The 22,106-nt window shown below is 42.5% G+C and overlaps 1 protein-coding gene across 18 annotated transcripts in view; it reads left to right on the forward strand.

Annotated features, from left to right (window-relative positions):
* The window catches only part of FOXP1 (forkhead box P1), a 1,122,086-nt gene that overhangs the window by 477,967 nt on the left and 622,013 nt on the right, over window positions 1-22,106 (forward strand). Inside the window, exon 1 of one of the 18 annotated variants that reach the window (XM_073592055.1) lies at window positions 2,579-2,624. The exons of the other annotated variants lie outside the window; for them this stretch is intronic. The gene's annotated coding sequence lies outside the window, so the exon portion shown is untranslated. Of the gene's footprint in view, window positions 1-2,578; window positions 2,625-22,106 lie in introns of those variants that run through there. 18 annotated transcript variants of the gene reach the window in all.

Here is a 22,106-nt window from a genome sequence, read left to right on the forward strand (position 1 = left end):
GCCCTGTCCTCAAGTACACCCTACAGGCCATGTTTTGGGAATTTCTCTTTGATAAAATAGCTGTCCAAAATACCAAGCTATTGAATCTGATTTAAAGCACCTGTGCAAGATAAAGGAAAACCTGCAAACGTGGCCTGTTGGGGGTACTTGAGGACAGGGTTGAGAACCACTGGTCTAGAGAATATGGAAAGTAGTTTCCTGTAATTTGTATACACAGTTTAAAAATGGATTGCTAGTAGAAGTTGCGGCAAGTCCGCCAAAGGTGGAGCATGGTTGTTGCCTGCAAATCTCCAACAGTGGTCAGATACTGAGGGAAAAGGATTGTAGAGAGTAGAGGGACATCAGTAACATCTAGTCAGTATCTGATCATTTATAAAACTAACTTTTATTAAAACTAAATTACAGAAAGGCTTGTGTAGCCTCTTCTAACTATTGAAGGGACTAGTTATAAATAATATTAGACCAACAGGAAGTGACTTTAATCTGCACTCTCTTGTAGAACTAAGATCACCAAAGGATTTTCCCAATTTGACCCTTTGTTTCTGTATTTCTGTTTTTAGTTTGTACAATCTATATAGACTTAGTGCTCATGTTTCCTCATCACATATGTAGTCTGTGAAATTGGGCCATCTGTTTAGTAGTGCTGGCCAGAGTGTGTGCCTAACTGTTCCTCTTTTTCAGTTTGCTCAGATTGATAGAAAATTGTTTTTGTGCATGAAATATGACTGAAAATAAGGTGCAACAATCTTGTAAAACATGGCAGTGATATAAATAATGTATTTTGGACAAAAATTACATTGATCACTCAAACAGGTACTCTGTCGCCATGGGACAATTTTGAAAAACAAAGGCTCCCTGTAGTGTAAAGGAAGTACCGTATTTATCGGCGTATAACACGCACTTTTTTCCCCTGAAAATAGGGGGAAAATTGCGGGTGCGTGTTATACGCCAACAGTGTACCTCGGAGGGGAAGGAGGGGGACGAGTGCAGCTGGAAATCACCGAGCCGTCATCTCCTCCCCAATCGGGACCCGAACACACAGTCCCACCTCCGCCACTGGCATTGGACCAGTGTTCTGTCCATCACAGGAGCTGGTCCAATGCCGATGGCGGGCGGAGGCGGGACTGTGTATGTGACTGCCGACTGAGAGTGAGGAAACAAATGATGGCTCGGTGATTTCATCCAAGATATGGTGAGCTGCATTGAGGGTGCAGGTGGGCGCACAACAGGCTGCAGGTGGGCACGCAACAGGCTGCAGGTGGGCAGACAACAGGCTGCAGGTGGGCAGACAACAGGCTGCAGATGGGCACATAAAAAAGTTTTTTTCCTGAAACTTCCCTCTTAAATTGGGGTTTGTGTTATACACCAATAAATACGGTAGTTTTGTACTAACTTTATCGGCAGGCAGTGTGTTAAATCTTCTCTCTATTGGCTCTCTCTCAATACTAGTGGAAGGGACCAAGATACCTAGGGGGAAATATTATTCTACACACCTGAAAGTGTTGGATATCAGAAGCGCTCTTCAAGAAAATGATGTTGCAGGTTGGGTACACACCATGTGCAATGTATTAAGTGCATGTTGATTTGTTGCATTGCTGTGCATTTTTCTCTTGTGAGGCATTGTACCGCATTCAAACATGTCCCACTTTGGTCCTTTACACACAAAAACAGCTCGCTGGCTTTAACGAAGTCCATTGAATTTTACTTGTTATTATGTTTGGCCTGCATTGAGCAACACTGCCCACTGCACATGATATGAATGAGCCCTCAACCTAACTTCCTTCTTTAACAAGGTGCCTTTATTTAATCTTTTTTTTCAATAGAGACAGGGTCACTTTAAATTTATCCTTCAGTCTAGGTAGTGAGATAGGACAGGCAACCCAACAGAACTGTGAATAACCCTGAAAAAATAGCACAAGCTGTAACCACTTTGTCTGCGCAGGAAAATGCCACTTTGCAAGCAGGTGGTCTGCCTTGTTGAGCGCTCACATGAGACGTATAAACAACCTCCGTTAAATAAATAACCAAAAAAGATCAGGTTGTATCAGATGACGAATCTCTGTTAGATAATACCCATGAGAGAAGCGGCTTCTTGACATTATCCTATTGTATAAAGAATAGACAAGGAAAGACAAGACCGTTCAGCTGACCTTATATGGTGGCGACGTGACAGCCATACAGAAGGACACATACATGCCTTCCCCTCTTGTGTTTTTATATCAGAATTTTTTTTTGCCGTTTTTTTTTCTTTTGCAATTACTTTGATTTCCTGTTTACATTTGATTATGGAAACCACAAAACTTTCCAATTTCAGATGTTGTTGCAGAAGAGAATTATATTTTCTTCTTTTTTTTACTTTTTGCAGAGAATTTGTTTTACATTATCTTTTTTTATTTTTATTTTTTAACTGTGTGTTACATTTTTATTACAATAATTTATTTTAGCAAAAGAGAAGTCTTAGCCATCCATCAATGCAGAACATTTGTAGTTAAAGTGCTACCTCTTTTTGGCTCAAGTTTTTTAAAGTGGACCTTTACCCTCACCACCTGCTTTCTATAATTTCACAGCATGGATTCATGAAAGACAGAAGTTGTCAAACAAACTCGATTTCTTTTTATGAGGAGGTAAGTAAAACCTTGGACAGAGGGGTGGCTGTGGACGGTGGTATACTTGGATTTTGCAAAAGCATTTGACAAAGTTCCACACACACAACTAATGTGTAAGGTAAAGTCTACAGGCTTGGAAAGATCAATTTGTAAATGGATAGAAAACTGGCTAAAAAAACAAATTCAGAGAGCAGTGATTAATGATTCCTACTCTGAATGGTCTAAGTGGTGTACCCCAAGGTTCAGTGTTGGGACCCTTACTTTTTCTGGTACAATGTTTTTATTGACATAGAAAAAAAAGGAAACCGAAAAACAAATTCCCACGCAGGGGATATAGGCATGGAGCATAAGACTGAAGATCATGCAAAGATACAAAATAAAACGTGTTATAAAGGTATAAATTATAGACTAACACTGACCTTCAGGCCGAGGCCGGGGGTCGGTGCATTATGTACGAACCTATAGACCCAGGGGCTAATGTGGGGAAAAAGGGGAAGGGAGCTGTCTGCAATAATGGGGAAAAAGAAAATGAAAAAAAGGGATACACACACATAACAATGGGGGGCGTAGGTGAGTGGAGAGCAGAGTGGCGGGCAAGAGGCCCAGAAATGGAACGAGTAAGGGGGGGGGGGCAAAGGGGACAAGGGAAGGAAAAAGAAAGGTCCCTCAGGCTGGGGGTGGGGTCAAGTTAGTTTCAGAATTCTAGACTGGTCGGGTGCAAAGTGGTGCATGCATAGGACCACCACGGGGCCCACACCTTAAGAAATTTGGGAGGCATGGAGGATACTGGACATTTTTTTATGAATCATGAGGGTCGTCAAGGTATTCTTAACCTCCGGAAATGAAACAGTCAGCTTTTTCCAGGCCCCTGCTATTGTGCGTTTAGCTGAGATAAATAGGTATGTGGCTAGTTTCTGTTGGTGGGAGGGACCCTTACTTTTTAATATCTTTATAAATTACATAGGGTCTGGGATTAAAAGTACAATTTGTCTTTGCAGATGACACAAAGCTATGCAGTGGAATAACATCCTTACAGGATATCTCCAATTTACAAGCCAACCTCAATGCACTGTCTAATTTGAGCAACTAAGTGGCTAATGAGGTTTAATGTTGATAAATGTAAAGTTATGGACTTGGGGGCTAAGAATATGCATACTAGGGGGAGTACAACCGGGGGAACCCATCATGGAGAAGGATCTGGTGGTTATATTAAGAGAGGTATGGACTCCAGAGAGAGAGATATTATTTTGCCCCTGTACAAATCATTAGTAAGACCTCATCTAGAATATGCAATTCAGTTTTGGGCATCAGTTCTCAAAAAGGATATTGGGGAATCGGAGAAACTGCAGAGAAGGGCAACCAAACTGAGAGGCATGGAGGAATTTATTCTCTCTTAACCCCCCTGGCGGTATTCCCGAGTCTGGCTCGGGGTGAATTTTCAATACCAAAAGCGGTATCCCCGAGCCAGACTCGGGATCGCATCGCAGGATCCAGGAAGAGTTTACTTACCTTGTCCCCTGGATCCTGCGATGTCCCCCCGCTGTGATCGGCGAGCCGCCGTGTTTCGCTCGATTCACAGTGCCGAGCTCCGTTCCCTGCAAGCGTTGCGACGCATGGGGGACGGAGTTTGGCGGCAAATTCAAAAAGTAAAACACACAGTATAGATACAGTATACTGTAATATTACAGATTACAGTATTGTATAAAATAATTACATATCCCCTTTGTCCCTAGTGGTTTGTCCAGTGTTCTGCATGCAGTTTTATGTTATAAAAACTGTTCTTTCTGCTTGGAAACTGGAGATTGTCCATAGCAACCAAAACTGTCCCTTTACATCAAAAGTGGCTTTAGACCAGCTAGAAAACAGCGATAATAAATTAGAATCACTCGAAGAATTGAGCGACGGTGATTTGTGGGGAAATCCGTCACCAAACACTAAGCCTGGGTTCACACTATAATGCGCTGCGGACCGCACAGGAGCGCTGTGCGTCCCTGTTCACCGTTTCAGGGACGAATCAGGGCCGATTCTATGCCTGAATTCGGCCCTGAAGCGCAGCCAAAGACGCACAGCGTTTTTGTGCAGTGCGCACCGCAGCCGCCCCAGAGATATGTGAACCGGCTCCATAGGGAGCCAGTCACATTCTCCTGCTATGCGAATTAGATGTGCGGAAACGCACATTTAATTCGCATAGTTGTGAACCCGGGCTTAAAGTAACGAAAGCGACAATTCTGCAACTGAGCAAATTTCAGTGTTTTTTATTTGATTACATTATTGAATAATTTGTATTATTATTATATTATTATTTGTTATAATTATTTATAGTTATTTATTTTATTATAATTTTTTATTTCGTTTTTCAAACTTTATCATACCCGGGATGTCTACTAGACTCTTGTTTGGACAGATTTAAGTGAATTATTCCTAAGAATTACAGGCCTACAATATAAAACGCCAAATTTCTGTGCAAAATAATGGTACCGCTTTCAGCACCTAAAATCTGAAATAATCATACCGCCAGGGAGGTCAAGAGGAGATTAAGGGAGGATATGATCACCATGTACAAATACATAAGTGGTCCATATAGTGAACTTGGTGTTGAGTTATTCACTTTAGGTCATCACAGAGGACAAGGGGGCACTCTTTATGTCTAGAGTAAAAAAGATTACATCTACAAATACGGAAAGGTTTGATCACAGTAATGCCCCGTACACACGGTCGGACTTTGTTCAGACATTCCAACAACAAAATCCATGGATTTTTTCCTACGGATGTTGGCTCAAACTTGTCTTGCATACACATGGTCACACAAAGTTGTCGGAAAATCCGATCGTTCTAAACGCGGTGACGTAAAACACGTACGTCGGGACTATAAACGGGGCAGTGGCCAATAGCTTTCATCTCTTTATTTATTCTGAGCATGCGTGGCACTTTGTGCGTCGGATTTGTGTACACACGATCGGAATTTCCGACAACGGATTTTGTTGTCGGAAAATTTTATATCCTGCTCTCAAACTTTGTGTGTCGGAAATTCCGATGGAAAATGTGTGATGGAGCCCACACACGGTCGGAATTTCCGACAACAAGGTCCTATCACACATTTTCCGTCGGAAAATCCGACCGTGTGTATGGGGCATAAGAGCTGTGAAAATGTGGAATAGACTCCCTCCAGAGGTGGTTCTGGCCAGCTCAGTAAATTGCTTTAAAAAAGGCCTGGATTCTTTCCTAAATGTGCATAATATAACTGGGTACTGACATTTATAGGTAAAGTTGATCCAGGGAAAATCCGATTGCTTCTCGGGGGAGCAGGAAGGTATTTTTCCCCTGCTGTAGCAAATTGGATGATGCTTTGCTGGGGGTTTTCACTTTCCTCTGGATCAACTGTGGATGAAGGATTATGTATATGGGATTGTATTTATTTTTTATTTTATTTATTTTGGTTGAACTAGATGGACTTGTGTCTTTTTTCAATCTGACTAACTATGTAACTGCCCCCCCACCTCCCCTCACTGTCAGACATTTATTTTAATACATTTTTAGGGAACCTACCCCATACTTCCTGTATACAGGGTATACAGTTGCCTCTTGTGATTTAAGGCCTTGGTCTCAGGGTACTTCACAGTGAATGCATTGCAGCACGTTATTAGGGGATTGGCTGACTTTCTGGTTCTTGCATGTATGTCTTCAGGGGGCTGGCTGTAAGAAACTGGAAGCTGACAGCGCAGGACCAGGTATGCAGCATCAGAGCAACAGATCCCTGCAAAACACTGCTAGATTCACTGGGCATGTATGTTTTTGTGGGTAACCCAGCAAAAAAAGGTAAGAGGGGGATAAAAAAACATGGAGGTGGGGAAATGAGTTCCCTTAGATAACCCCACTCAAATTCCCCATCCACAGCAAACAACATGGATGGAAGAATCTGCAGTGTCAGCTCAATATATTCTGATTGAATGCAAGCGCTGGTGGAGAATTTTCCTCCCAGTTCCTTTGACAAAATTAGTTTGAACTGTATGGTGCCAACAGGGCCATCCATGGCACAAATTGATTTGTGTATGGCCACCTTTACTTAAACTGGCCACACACATTCAAATCTCGGCCGGTTTAGCAGGGACCAGATGAGATTCAAACCATCTATGCAGGCTGATTGTACCCAAGTCGATCCATTGATTGACTTGGTACCACCCAGCATATCAGATTTTTCATGTGATTATTGCTAGCAATAATCACTGTGTTCTCACAACAGGAATGACTACCATTGGTTGCAGGAAAGGAAATTGCTCCGTCTATGGCAGCCTTTAGTTTCGCTGAAACTAGACAACAGCAGTTCCCATTGAAGGCAAATAATTTCCTTTAGGGACCGTTCACACTATGTGCAGTTACCTGCGATTTGTGCTCATGGATAAATGCAGGTAACTGCAATGACACACAGAAAACAATCATGTGTGTGTCATGTTCACACCAGAATGCAGTGTTACTGCATTGCGGACTGGAGCTGTGCAATATTATGCAACATGTTGGCATAATATCACAGTTCTCTGGATGGCCCTGCTTTGTGATGCATGAAAACGCTCATCATACTACCCCCTGCTGCACTACCCACTTGCTGCATCTAAAGTGTATCTAAACCCAAGGAAAAAAAACTATATTCTAGCTTTAATCTGGTGACTGCATTTTCTACATTTTGTATTGTATTTTCTAGAGTGGGAAAGTGTTAAACCCTGTGTTTTTTGCCATCTGTGGCCATATTGGGATGATTTTTCTGTCCTGGTGACAACTGCACCCCAAATTGTTTGTACTGGTGTCAGAGGGATATGAAGAGGTGACAACACCCACTGCCCCCCAGATAGGGTTGCCACCTCATCCCTTTAAAACCGAACACATATTAATTACATAGGTTCTGTGGCTGATTAAGTTGGTAATTAAATTCACTAAGGTGGTAATTAAACTCTGCATTAAATTGGCCTCAGAACCTGTGTAATTAATGTGTTCGGGTTTAGTCCCGGTTCACATAGGCGCAATGCTAATGACTCCCCTATTTCAGTTCGCATATCGCAGTGCAAACTGACAGTTCGGACAGGATTCGGATCGCATGGGTGTGAACACCCATGCGATCCGATTCTGGTGTTTACTAAAAAAAAGGGTCCTGTGCGAGTTTGGTCCGAATATGATGCAAATTCAGCCATACGATCAGTATGGCTGAAATCACATCGCACAGACATTGCATGTGATTTGCACTGCAGTGCGGTGCGAATCACATGCAATCTCGCACAGCGCACCAGTGTGAACCCAGCCTGCCTAAAGGGATGAGGTGGCAACCCTACCCCCAGAAGGGTCACAAACAGGTTTAAGGGTTTGTTCACACCAGGTGCATTGAGCTACTTTGATCAATGCAGGCTTGACACAATATGTGCCCTGTTCTCACAATACATATGCAGTATTGTGTGTTGCATAAAAATACAGCATGTCTGCAATTTTATGCAGTGAGACGGATGTCACTGTATCTCAAGGTACATAATTCAGTGTGTTGCAACAATGTATTGCACTGCCCCTAAGCTACACCATTGGCTCCCGCTGCTGTCAATCAAATTTTAGTGCAGGGGCAAGGCTTAGCTGTGTGTTAATAGACGTGGCTTTCTATGAGGGCACTCGCTGAAGAGGAGGGGCCAGGAGCACTGGCAGGGGAAACCAGAGGAAGACGATCAGGGCAGCTCTGTGCAAAATTTTTGCACAGAACAGGTAAGTATGACATGTTTTGTTATTTTATTTAAAAAATAAAAAACTTTCTAATTTAACTATTACCAATTTGGACAGGATACAGTTAAGCTACCACCATGTCTAGGAGTTTGGGAGAAGAAGAGGGTGCCCAGAGGTAACCCAGGCAAGCAGAGGGGAAACTCCAGATAATGGGGTTGATTTACTAAAGACAATTCCACTTTGCACTGCAAGTGCACTTGGAAGTGCAGTCGCTGTAGATCGGAGGGGTAGATCTGAAATGAGTGGAAGCTCTGCTGATTTTATTATCCAATCATGTGCAAGCTAAAATGCAGATTTTTATTCGCCTTGCATGTCCCCCTCAGATCTACAGTGACTGCACTTCCAAGTGCACTTGTAGTGCATAGTGGAGTTGCCTTTAGTAAATAAACCCCTATGTCACAGTTAGGATTTGAACAAAGAACTCCAGTGCAGTAAGGCAGAATGCTAATCACTGAGCCATAATGCTGCCCATGATGAGAGTTAGACTCGCTCAGCAGGTAAATTTAGTAAATCAACCCCTGTGTCCCTTGGTTGAGTTGAAATGCAAATGTTCATGATTCACTGGAGTTTAACTTTCACCTGGCAAATGATGTCTAGCAAAGTCAACTAAAACGGTAAACAAAAGGTTGTTTTTCTGGTCAGCTACGTGCTTGTGAACTTGTGGAATGTGCAGTTATAGAGAAGAAGCTGTCCTCACTACTGCAGCTAATATGAAATTCTATTGATTCTACTTATTAAAAAAACACACAAAACCGTAAAACAAAGTGCCTTTATACTTTTTGCCCCCTCACCTAACCTAGCCCCTCCCTCTTCACAGATGTACACCTATTATTATTTAAGGTACTTATATAGCGCCGTCAATTTACGCAGCACTTTACATATGCATTGTACATTCACATCAGTCCCTACCCTCAAGGAGCTTACAAGCTAAGGTCCCTAACTCACATTCATATACTGGAGCCAATTTAGACAGAAGCCAATTAACCTATCAGAATGTCTTTGGAGTGTGGGAGGAAACCCACGCAGGCACAGGGAGAACATGCAAACTCCAGGCAGGTAGTATCGTGGTTGGGATTCAAACCAGTGACCCTTGTTTACTGCTAGGTGAGAGTGCTACCACTACACCACTGTACCGCTTCTCCAATGGTGTGGTTTCACTGTGTGGTTACTTCCAGCGCAACAAGTCTTCTCTGTCCTGGCCATGCCTGCGCATTAGTGCCCTATGGGCTGTGTCCCTATGATGAAGATTGTTGCATAGAAGTCCTGAAGTTGATCACTACAGGAAACCTCAACTCTTTTTTAGCACAGACATGCTAAAGCAGCCTTTCTTGACATTTTTACAACAGAAACCTAAAAATAATTGTCGGGTTTTGTGGAACCCCTGCTAAAACCATTCATTGAGGGTCAGTGGGAACAATGCCCCTTACATTAGTGGTCAGTGAGAAGAATACCCTTTTTTTTTTAATGGTGGTAAGAATGACTCCCTTACAGACAGCTAAAATAATCATTGGTGTCATGCCACTGGCTCCTTCAAGTGACATTGGCTTCAGAACTACGCAGGCACCATCAAATAAGAGGTAAATCAGCCACAGCTCAAGGAACCCCTAGCAACTTCTGGAAGAACCCTGGTTGAGAATGGATGTGCTGAATAATTATTATTATTATTATTATACAGGATTTATATAGCGCCGACAGTTTACGCAGCGCTTTACAACATTAGGGCAGACAATACAAGTACAATACAATTCAATACAGCAGGAATCAGAGGGCCCTGCTCGTTAGAGCTTACAATCTAGGAGGGAGGGTCAAGTTATACAAAAGGGTAATAGCTGTGGGGGATGAGCTAATGGAGAAAATAGTGCAGTTATTAGATGGAGGTAGGATAGGCTTCTCTGAAGAGGAAAGTTTTCAGGGATCGCCTAAAAGTGGATAAATTTGGAGACAGTCTGACAGATTGGGGTAGGGAATTCCAGAGGATGGGCGAGGCTTGGGAGAAGTCCCGGAGGCGGATATGGGAGGAGGTGATGAGGGAGCTAGAGAGCAGGAGGTCTTGGGAGGAACAGAGATGGCGATTAGGTTGGTATTTTGAGACTAGGCTAGTGATGTAGCTTGGGGCAGAGTTATGGATGGCTTTGTAACTTATTGTTAGTATTTTGAATTTAATTCGTTGGGCGAGTGGCAGCCAATGGAGGGATTGGCAGAGAGGGGTAGCAGACACTGAGCGGTTTGTAAGGTGGATAAGTCTGGCAGCAGCATTCATGATGGACTGCAGGGGGGATAGTCTGTTTAAAGGTAAGCCAATGAGAAGGGAGTTGCAATAGTCGAGGTGAGAGATAACCAGGGAGTGAATCAGGAGCTTTGTGGTTTAATTGGTTAGAAAGGGACGTAGTTTAGAGATGTTGCGGAGGTTGAAGCGGCAAACTTTGGAAAGTGATTGGATGTGGGGCTGAAAGGAGAGTTCAGAATCCAGGATAACACCTAGTACCCTGACATGTGGGGATGGGTGGATGGTTGTGCCATTGCTCTTGACAGAGAAGTCAAGGGAAGAGGCACGTGGGGGAGGAAATATTATAAGCTCAGTTTTGGACAAGTTGAGTTTGAGGAAGTGGTGTGACATCCATACAGATATGTCGGTTAGTAAGTTAGTGATGCGTGAAGAGACTGATGGAGTGAGTTGAGGGGTGGAGAGATAGATTTGGGTGTCATCAGCGTAGAAATGATATTGAAAGCCATGAGAGGCTATCAGCTGACCCAGGGAAGAGGTGTAGATTGAAAATAAAAGAGGTCCAAGAACAGAACCTTGGGGGACCCTGACAGAGAAGGGAAGAGGAGTGGAGGAAGTAGAATTGTAAGTGACACTGAAGGTGCGTTGGGATAGGTAGGATGAGAGCCACTGAAGAGCGCAGTCACGGAGACCGAGGGAGTAAAGTTTTTTGAGGAGGAGGGGGTGGTCAACCGTGTCAAAGGCAACTGAAAGATCCAGAAGTAGGAGTACAGAATAGTGTCCATTGGTTTTTGCAGTTAGTAGGTCATTTGTGAGTTTTAAAAGAACAGTTTCTGTGGAGTGTTGAGGGCGGAATCCAGATTGAAGGGGATCAAGAAGGTTGTTTTTAATGAGGTGGTCACTCAGTTGGTTGTAGTAATAGATGTTTCCTGGCAAAGTCAATATTTCTAGCAAGCAGTGGCGGCTGGTGGGTCGGCGGGTCTTCACCGCTCTCCTCTATCCTCCTCCTAGGTGTCCAATAGGATTGCCTGGTGTTTTGGCCAATCGGGGAAGCGGGTCTCATAACCCCGCTTCCTGATTGGCCAGGAGGAGGATTAGTGTGAGAATAGCGAATATTTATTCTCTGTTGTCACACAACTGGTAAGAAGACTCCCTTACTGACAGCTAAAAAAAATCATTGGTGTCATGCCACTGGCTCCTTCAAGTGACATTGGCTTCAGAACTATGCAGGCACCATCAAATAAGAGGTAAATCAGCCACAGCTTAATGAACCCCTAACAACCTCTGGAGGAACCCTGGTTGAGAATGGATGTGCTGAATAATAGATGTTTCCTGGCAAAGTCAATATTTCTAGCAAGCAGTGGCGGCTGGTGGGTTGGTGGGTCTTCTCCGCTCTCCTCTATCCTCCTCCTAGGCGTCCAATAGGATCGCCTGGTGGTTTGGCCAATCGGGGAAACGGGTCTCATAACCCCGCTTCCTGATTGGCCAGGAGGAGGATTAGTGTGAGAATAGCGAATGTTCATTCTCTGTTGTCACAGAACTGGGTGGGCTCAGGGGGCAGTGCTCTGCGCCCCAAGCTCACCCTTTTTTGAAGCCTATTAGAGCCTCTGGCTCTAACCACATGCTTAAAAAAAAACACCCCTGCCCATTGGAATCCATGGTCTGGAATCCTTGTATGTAGATCAGGGGATCGGACGCATGGATAGGGGGGGCGGCACCCGTGCGCCCTCTATGGGTGGGCCGCCACTGCTAGCAAGTTAAATTTTGCAAGTCAAAAATGTTGTTTATGGAAAGGAAACAAAAACATTGCAAGTAAGCATTTAAAATACTTGATTTATTTTCCATTCATTGAAGGACATAGCAAAGATTGGTAGGTTTTGATCACTGGGATTTATACTGCCATCTACAGCAGTAGGATGCTAGGTACAAACACAAAAAAATCAGCCTAGCATTCAAGAGATAGGACATGGAATCCCTGCTGAGATTCTTTTTTTCCTTGAAGGCTATATTTTTTGTAAATGCTTCAGTCAACAGCTGGCTGGATGACAAGCTGAATACCCAAAGATCCTTGTTGTTACATTTATATGTTGAAAATATTTTCCAGTACTTTATTTCATTCCCCTCTTACCTTGTCCACTGGACTGTCCTCAAAAACCATGCTCACATGCCCAGCGAATCCCGCCTTGTCTGGTGTAATCTGCCAATCCATCTTTTCTTCTTATGTCATCAGGGGGCCATGTGTCTTTTACTTGTGCTTCAGCATCAGGGACTGGCTGTAAGAACATCTGCAGTATGGTGGAGATGGCATGGTGCATGCACACTGTGGTGGAGATTGCCCCAAAACCTCCTGGTATGTCTGAGTTTAGTATCCCAGGGGTCTTTAAGCGAAGTTGGGTGGGGTCATTATTGCCTAGGTGAGAAAAACAGAAATGTGAAGTCCTGCAGGAAAGGTATTTTTAAATAAGAAAATCTGTAAATGTCCAATTGTGGGGGAGGAGGTAAACAATGGAAGGTCATTAGGGGGGGGTTACCGTGCACACAGTATCTGGTAAAGCTGTGCATAGTAAACAATCGACTTCCAGGTTTTCGCCTGGGTTCGCACTGCCATGACTTTGAATCCGACATCCCTGTGCGACTTTATTGCGGCTTGCATACGACTTCTTTAACAGAAGTCAATGCAAGTAGTATTGAAGTCACACCAAAAGTAGTGCAGGAAAGTTTATCTAAGTTGGAACTGAACTCTCAAGTCGCATGACAACCGGAGTGTGAACCGGGGCTTATTGTCAAAGCTTAATTAAATAAGCTGAAGTTAGAAGCTGATTGGTTACTATGCACAGCTGCATCACATTATGTGTGCACCTGTTTTAGTAAATCTCCGCCATTGAACAGGGTGAAGGTCCACTTTAATAAATGTTGATGTCCCTTGTTTTTTAGTGAAATGAGAAAAAAAATTTTAAAAAAATTAATTAGTGCAATTATATAATAATTTTTAAAAAATCAGGTTTTGTTTGGAGGAGGAGGAAAGTTAAAGTATTTGAAGAGGGTGAACGTCTGCTTTAATTAATGTTGATGTCCTCCCTTCAATGACCACTTATTGGGGTTGCACTGGTCTTTTTAATTAAAGATATATTGTTGGCAGTCTGATTTAGTGGTGGGTTGATATGTCCACTTTATATATGATCTGCTCTCCATCATGATCAGCAGAAGGAATACATACTTAATAAATATGGAGGATCTCAAAATAAACCATTAATTTGGCACTCTACTGTCTTATAAATGAGGTCAGAGCCATGGAATCACTTTGTGTTTGACTGTTGCCTCAACTTTCTGCTGGTCCCTGAAGACAAGCATTCATGATGCTGGCTTTTTCAGAAAAAGAGTTTAGGTGACAGAAGTGGGTCAGAAAATGATCAGGGGTTATTTTTATGCGGTACATAATTTAAGAGGACTTCCATCCGTATCTCACAGATCTGTGTTCAAGATGGGAAAATGATCTTGGTATAACGTGTAAAGTGTAGGGATCGGTCTACGCAGTGGTCAAAACCTTATAGTGAGCCAAGCGCTGGCCTGCCAGAAGGCTTCAATGACCAGCGCTGTAGGATTTTTGTCATTCTTTAACACTTGTAGTGAAACTCTACAGATACATGTAAATATTATTGTGCTGCCAATTTGAACAGTCCAAAATTAGTCACCGGCTTAAAGTTCCACGTTCCTCAGTGATGGTGATTGTGTCCAGCAAATTGATAGGCTGATTATATTTAGCCAAAGAATTTGCAGCTTTCTCTGTGTGTAAGTAATATCTTAAATCTTGGTTGACAAAATGAACAGGACTTAAAAAACAGTTTTTATTTCAGATAATAGCAGAAATGTCCCTAAACGTTTTGAATTGTCCAAATAAACACAATTACACTGACCCCGTCCTGTACTGCATGGGTTAAAGCAATAATAAACCCAAAAACAAAAATGCAATATAGTGCAGCTTTACCAGTTTTTAGATGTGGTGGCTGTGTTAGGCCAGGTTCACATTGGTGCACTGTATTTTGGCTGCATTGTGGGTGTAGGGGCGGTTGGAAAAAGAGCCAAAAGAAAACAAAAGCTAATGTAGTCATCATTAAAGGACTGGTAAACAGAAATATATTAAATATGTTGGGTTTAATTGAAATTTACCTGTTTTAGATCTGGGAGGTAGAGGAATAATGCGTAATATTTACATTTTCTTGCTTTGGCAGGCTTCAGGCGCTCACTTCTTCTCTCTGATGCTCCTGGTTGTGGACGGGACCTTGCAGTCCTCATGTACAATGCAAGGCTATTGGCCCTGTATTGTACCTGGTTACGTCAGCACGTGAGCACCTCTGAGAAGAGACTTCGGGGGTTCAGGCACAAGGCATGGAGGAAACCTACCGGGAGAAGGAATAAAATAATAACTACAGCTTATTATGAGCATTTAACCCTTACTGTGGTGGGTGTCGGGGGGGTCCTACTGCATAGATGTTATTTTTTGTCATTTCACTTTCTCCACTGGGGACAACTTTTTTTACCAGACAGGACCTGAAGGAATCTCTTCGGTGGAGTTGTAATCCTCCCTGACCCCTACTCTATTTAAAATTAAAAACAAAGTTTTGGCTATAGATACACTTTAACTACCTCTGTTCTGCCCCATTGTAAAAAAAATGGTGGACGGGTATTTCTGGAGTGATGTTTGTAAACAGTGCTTCAGAAAACACACCGGCCAGTGTACCTGTGAATAGCTGAGATCTAAACTGTCATTGGACAACTGAGATCCCAGTCACAATGTACAAATCCAGTCAGAGTGGCTCTGTACCTTGTAGTCATTGTGAACCACTCACAGGAATCACAAGTATAAACATTAGTAGTTTTTACAAACATTCAGCCTGTTACGTACCTGGTGTTGAGCCTGACTTGGTAGGAGAAGACCTCTCTTACGACTCTGGTTCAGGGGCCACTGGAATGGAGACAGTGGTTCCATGAGCACAGTGGGGTAGGAGTGTCTGAGCAGGTTGTAGCGGCTGACGTGAAGCAGGATGCGGATTCTCCAGGAAGGTAGAACTGCAGGAGATGGCTGGGATGGCAGCAGACCAGTGACCAGAAGACCTGTGGGTGCCAGAGCAGCGGCTACAGGACCTGGGCAGGAAACCGCACACTCAAAGCAAGGCAGAAGAATGGTCAGGCAGGCCGGATCAGGACAGGAAGGCAAGCAGGCAGGTGCAGCAGGCTGGAGCAAGGTCAGGAGGCAGGCAAGGTTTGGCAACAGGAATCAGGCAGAAGTCCAAAAGCAGAGTCAAGCAGGCCGGGGTCGGGGCTGGAGAGGTCAGAGTAGTCAGACAGAAGCCGGGTTGGTAATCACAGGAGCAACAGCAGAAATCAGGAACTTGGGTACAGAGCTGCAGACGAACAGCTCCGCACAAGTGCAGCTGAGTTCCTCATAAAGGGCCACTGGCGCCAAACGGCACTAGCGCAAATGCGTGCGCACCTGTTGTGCACACGCTGCACGCACCAGGGGAGCCCACCGGCGCACACACACGCGCCGATGCTTGGATTGACCGGCAGCGTGTGCGCATGCACGCGCGTTCGTACCTCCCGTGCTGGCGGATACCTAACACAGCCCATTCACAACAGAGAAAGCTCAATTTCCTACATTTTGAATAGGCTGGATGTTTGTAAACACAGAAGGAAGGAAGATCAGCAGATTGAAGGTGAATAGCACTAATGTAAATGCAATGGCACTTTGGTGCTCATACAAATAATAAAAACCATAAAATGAATATACCGTATTATCCAAAGTTATGAATACATAACAGCAATCATAAATTAAATTAAGTAACATAATATGCAGATATAAAGTCCATAGGTGATAGATGCCAACACCAAACAAATTGCTGCTATATGCAGATGATGTCTAGTTCTTTCACCACAGATGCTCAATGGAAAGATGGCAACTCACCAGATGTGTTTGACCCCTTTTTACAGGATGGTCAAAAAACGCATTTGGAAAGCCATATTGATTCCACTGCTGACATCACTCCACTCCAATGCTCCATCAGGATAGAAGTAGGATGTAAAAATGACTCCACAGGAGACGTGTAAAAAGTCTCATAGTGTAGTAAGTTTATTGATTGGTAAAAAAAAAAAGCAATAAGGTAAATATTGCACTCACATGTGTATGTGCCTGTTTCCCGGCACTAGGTGTATACAACATGTGCAGATAAGGCTGCTTCCTCTGGCTATGGCATCCAAGCCTCGCTCTGGATGGTAAAGCCAAATGGGTATCTCACAGGACCCAGAAATGATGAATCCCCCTCTCCGACATACGTTTCACCATGCTTAGCGTCTTTAGGAAGCATATTCATACCAAAAATGTAAATGTATTTTATTGGGATTTTATGTGATAGACCAGAGGTCTCAAAACTATGGCCCCCCACTGCAATTCCAATCATGCCTAGTCATGTCTGTGAATGTCAGAGTTTTACAATGCCTCATTGGGTGTGTAATGAAAAGAGATTTGGTCGATGGACTTTATAGGCACCACAATGACAACATAGTAAAATTAAATACATTTTATTACAACATATTTACAATTGAACAATGCTAAAAACGATAGCTATCCATTGTGCAACAATGCTGCCTTGATACACTTAAAGCGGTTGTATAGCTATTTTTTAAACTTTTACCTACAGGTAAGCCTATATAATAAGGCTTACCTGTAGGTAAAAAAAAATCTCCTAAACCTGTACGATTTAGGAGATATTCCCCTCGCAATGAGCCGCTGACTGCAGCGGCGCATGCGCACAGGGAATTCTCGGCTGAAAGCCCAACAACCACCGGACTTTGCCAGGAAAAAAGTCTCCCGCATGCATGCGCGGGAGTGATGACATCGCGGCTCCGGCCGGAGCCACGATACCCGGAAGGCACGCCGAGGGGAAATGTCAGCTCCCTCGGCGTGGACCGAGTGAGATGCCGGCACCTTGTTCTAAGGTAAGTATCTCATAATGAGCTAGTATGCGGTGCATACTAGCTCATTATGCCTTTTCCCTTACAGGTGTAGGGGAAAAAAAAAAGTCAGCGGGTTTACTACCGCTTTAACACACCACCTATTGAACCAAAAAAACCCCAAAAAACACTGGGCTACTTATTGTCAAAAGAACCAAAGATCAAATTTCATTGGTATTGTTCCATCAGATGTAGCGTAGAATAATAGGAGGTGTGCTGTAGATCAGCTCAATGCTACGTTGCGCGTATTGAACCCTTCTTCAGGAACTTAGGCAGGTTCTGTATGGATAGAGAATAAACAATAATTTTCACAAACATTGGTATCTAAAGCACATCAAAAACAAATATTCATACAGTTAGATATGATATGGTATATTATAATAGTATAGTATAAGTAGTATAAGTAAAAGTAACAAATGCTTGCGTACCCCGCTGCCAATGTATCAGACCAACAGACGTGGGCCCAAGTATGGAGAGCACACCATAGCTCTTTATAAAGGCAATCCCCTCCTTACCCTTAAATCTGCCGTATATATATATATATATATATATATATATATATATATATATATACATACAGTATATATACATTCTCCTTAAAAAAGTGTTTATTCATCAATAATATATATTTTTTACAAATAGACCAGCATAACTTTTTATGGCACATCCCTCTAATCTTTGCTGTGTCTTGAATATACCTGGCCCCTTGTATACTATGAGTATAACAATGTAAGTTTTCATCTTTTTTCTTTCTCTTGTGGTTAATTGGGTATATATTGCTTTGTATCCACAGTACCACTCTGTGGTGATCCAAAAAAAAAAAAAAACTTTTTTCATTGGTTGTGTAGTTCATCAACAGCTGGAGAGCTGTAGTTTGGAGATCCCTGTGTGGTGCATAATTGTGAAGTGGAACGAAAATGATAAATGGTTTTCAACATTTTTTACAAATAAATATGTGAAAAGTGCGGCGTGCATTTGTATTCAGCCCATTCAGTCAATACTTTGTAGAAGCACCTTTTACTGCAATTAGAGCTGCAAGTCTTTTTGGGGATGTCTCCACCAGCTTTGTGCATCTAGAGGGTGACATTTTTGCCCACTCTTCTTTGCAAAATAGCTCAAGCTCTGTCAGATTGGATGGAGAGCGTCTGTGATCAGCAATTTTCAAGTCTTGCCACAGATTCTCAATTGGATTTAGGTCTGGACTTTGACTGCACCATTCTAACACATGAATATGCTTTGATCTAAACCATTATATTGTAGATCTGGCTGTATGTTTAGGGTCGTTTTCCTGCTGGAAGCTTAACCTCCGCCCCAGTCTCAAGTCTTTTGCAGACTTTTTTCTTTTTATTTATTTTTTTCATTTTATTAAAATGTTTTTGACAAAAATAGTAAGTAACTAAATTACCATAAGAACATATGCAAAACCATCAGGAAAAACAGCGTACATACTGTATATGCATATGAGTAAAGAAAAAAGAAGCAGTTACCTATTACATAGCTCATATAAAATTTTTGTTCCAACAAAAAACACACCCAACAAAGGTAATAATACAAACAAAAAATAAATCCAACAAACAAAACCACCTGAGCTTGTTCATGGACATTTGCGCAGAATAATGTTTTATATACGCTGATATAGAACATGAGGAAAGTTCCAAGCTCAAGGAAGAATCCCTGTAACATCACTAACTGCGGAGGAGCAAGACTAGAATTATCCAACCAGGTCTGCCAAATAAGGTTGAACTTTTTAACCGCATTTGCGATGACAATAAGCCAACTGTTCTCTAAGTAGAAGAGATTTAACATAGGAGACCCACTGAGCCTTGGTAGGCACAGTGGATGCCATCCAAAAGCAGGCAGTCAGCTTCTTAGCGTGATACAGTATTCTAGTTACCAAAACATATGTACCTTTTGGATACATTTCAGCGTCAAGTGCCCCCAACAGGCACACAAATGGATTAAGAGGTATGGGTGTTTGAACTAAATCAGAAATAATCTGTGTAACCTCTGCCCAATACCTGTAAGTTTTGGACATCGCCAGATCATGTGTATAACGTCCCCCTGTGAACTGAACATTTCAGACATAGAGGAGAATCCCTCTAATCATATAGTTTATCAGGCGTGTGATAAGCTCTGTACAAAATGAACAATTGCGAGAGTTTATGGGTGGCCTATACCAACACAACTGGAATCAACTCTGGCCATATCCCATTTCATCTCCATCCATATCTCCAATATCAGAAGTCCAATGGGTTCTACATTTAAGTAAAGCAAAATCCCGAGGTAATGATAACAATACTGAGTACACTCATGATATTAAGCCCCTGCAACTGGTCGCCTGCATAACTTCCTGTAGTAGCGGGGAATTGACTACAGACAAGTTAAGCGTTTGTACCTGGGTCTGCAATGCATGCCTGAGTTGGAGATATTGATAGAATTGTTTGTGTGTTAATGAAAATTCCACACATAAGTGATCATACGCCTTGAGGAGACTACCAGAGTATAGCTGATTAAAGTACCAAATCCCTTCTGCCTCCAGAAAGAAAATCCCTGTAGTTTACCTAATTTAGGGTAGTTAGGATTATTCCATAAAGGGGTAAACTCCATAGGGCCATCAATGGACAGCGTTTCTCTGGCTGCTCGCCAAACCTTCCTGAGCAGAATCGCCGTTGGAGAGGAAGGGGGAATACTCGGGAGATCCATCTCCAGATGGTAACCAGCAGTTAATGTAGGGTAGCATAAAGACACTAAGTGAACAATAGGATCATCAGTGTCCCCAAGCCCCCAAGCTGCGAATTGTAATTAGGATTCCAAAAAATACATCTTGGCGTGTGGAACTGCCAATCCCCCCCTATCCTTGCCATATTGCAGGGTATTCAAGCTAATACCGGCCTGTCTCTTCCTCCATATAAGATCACGAAATTGGGAGTAAATTTGTTTAAACCATTTGTTAGCTATCCATATAGGGGAGTTATGGAAGATATATAAGAGCTGCGGAGCCCAAACCATCTTCATTAAATTTACCTGCCCCACCACTGATAATGGTAGCTTACACCAACCTTGACATTTAATTTGTTGTCTGTCCAATAAGGGAGTTAGATTAAGCTTCAGGTATTCAGACGGGTCTGGGGATAACACCACTCCCAGGTATTTGAATGAACTAACAATAGTAATTTGAGAGGCACCTACAGGAATGGGTGATACCAGTGGATCAAGGGGCAAAAGAACAGCTTAAGACCAATTTATGGTAAATCCAGAAAATTCACCAAATTTACTAATGCTTTCCATTAAAGTTTGCAAAGAACCATTAGTATCTCCCAAGTACAGCAATGCATCATCCGCATAAAGAGATACTTTATCCTCCAGCAGACCCCTCGGTGATCAAAAAATAAAGGAGAGACAGGGTAAAAAGGAAAGGTGGCGGGGTCTGTCTCTATGTGAGAAGTGATCTCAAAGCGTGTGTGAAAGAGGACCTGGTTGATAGAGGGTGTGATGAGTCTGAAGCATTATGGGTGGAACTTCATATAGATGTGTGTAGTTCAAAGTTAATCATTGGAGTTTGTTATAGACCACCCAATGTTAATGAGGAGGTGGAGACTTAGCTCCTTGCACAGATGGAAAGGGCTGCAAGGGCTGGGACGGTGATAATGATGGGGGATTTTAACTACCAAGAAATTGACTGGAGTAATGGCACTGCTGTAACAGTTATAGGGCAAAAATGTATAAACCTAATACAGGACAATTTTATGGTCCAGTTTATTGAGGCCCCAACTAGGAATGATGCTCTGTTGGACCTGGTAATCTCAAACCATGCAGAGCTTATTACCAATATTCATATAAAAGAACATCTTGGTAGCAGTGCCCATAACATGATTTCATTTGATGTTAGCTGTAAGCAAAAAACACATACGGGAAAGATAAAAACACTTAACTTCAAGAGAGCAAATTTTCCAAGGATGACGGCTGCTCTCCAGGACTTAGACTGGGAGGGAATATGGGCATCAATGGGCACAGAACAGAAATGAGAATTCTGCAAAGTGACTGTTTGTGAACTCACTGCAAAGTATATTCCCATGGGCAATAAGTTTAAAAGGCTAAAAATAAAACCTGTGTGGCGCACAGCCAAAGTTAAAAAAGCTAGAAACAATAAGAAAAGAGCTTTTAAAAAATATAAAAATGAAGGAACACTAGTGTCGTTTAAATGTTACAAAGAATATACCAGAATATGTAAAAAGGAAATCAATGACGCAAAAACTCAAAACGAATGACAGATTGCAAAAGATAGTAGGATAAACCCCCAAAAATTCTTCAAATATATTAATATTAAAAAGGTCAGGTCTGAGCATGTAGGCCCTTTACAAAATAATCTTGAGTGGGTGACTGGGGACAAAGAAAAGGCACATTTATTAAATACATTCAGCTCTGTGTATACAAAGGAGCATGGGGGAGCTCATGTCCATAATGGGGGTGACACAGCCCCAAATGATCCACGATGGCTCAAAAAGGATATGGTCCAG

The sequence above is a fragment of the Aquarana catesbeiana genome, linkage group LG07, assembly GCF_042186555.1.
Source record: "Aquarana catesbeiana isolate 2022-GZ linkage group LG07, ASM4218655v1, whole genome shotgun sequence".
NCBI classification, from domain to species: Eukaryota; Metazoa; Chordata; class Amphibia; order Anura; family Ranidae; genus Aquarana; species Aquarana catesbeiana.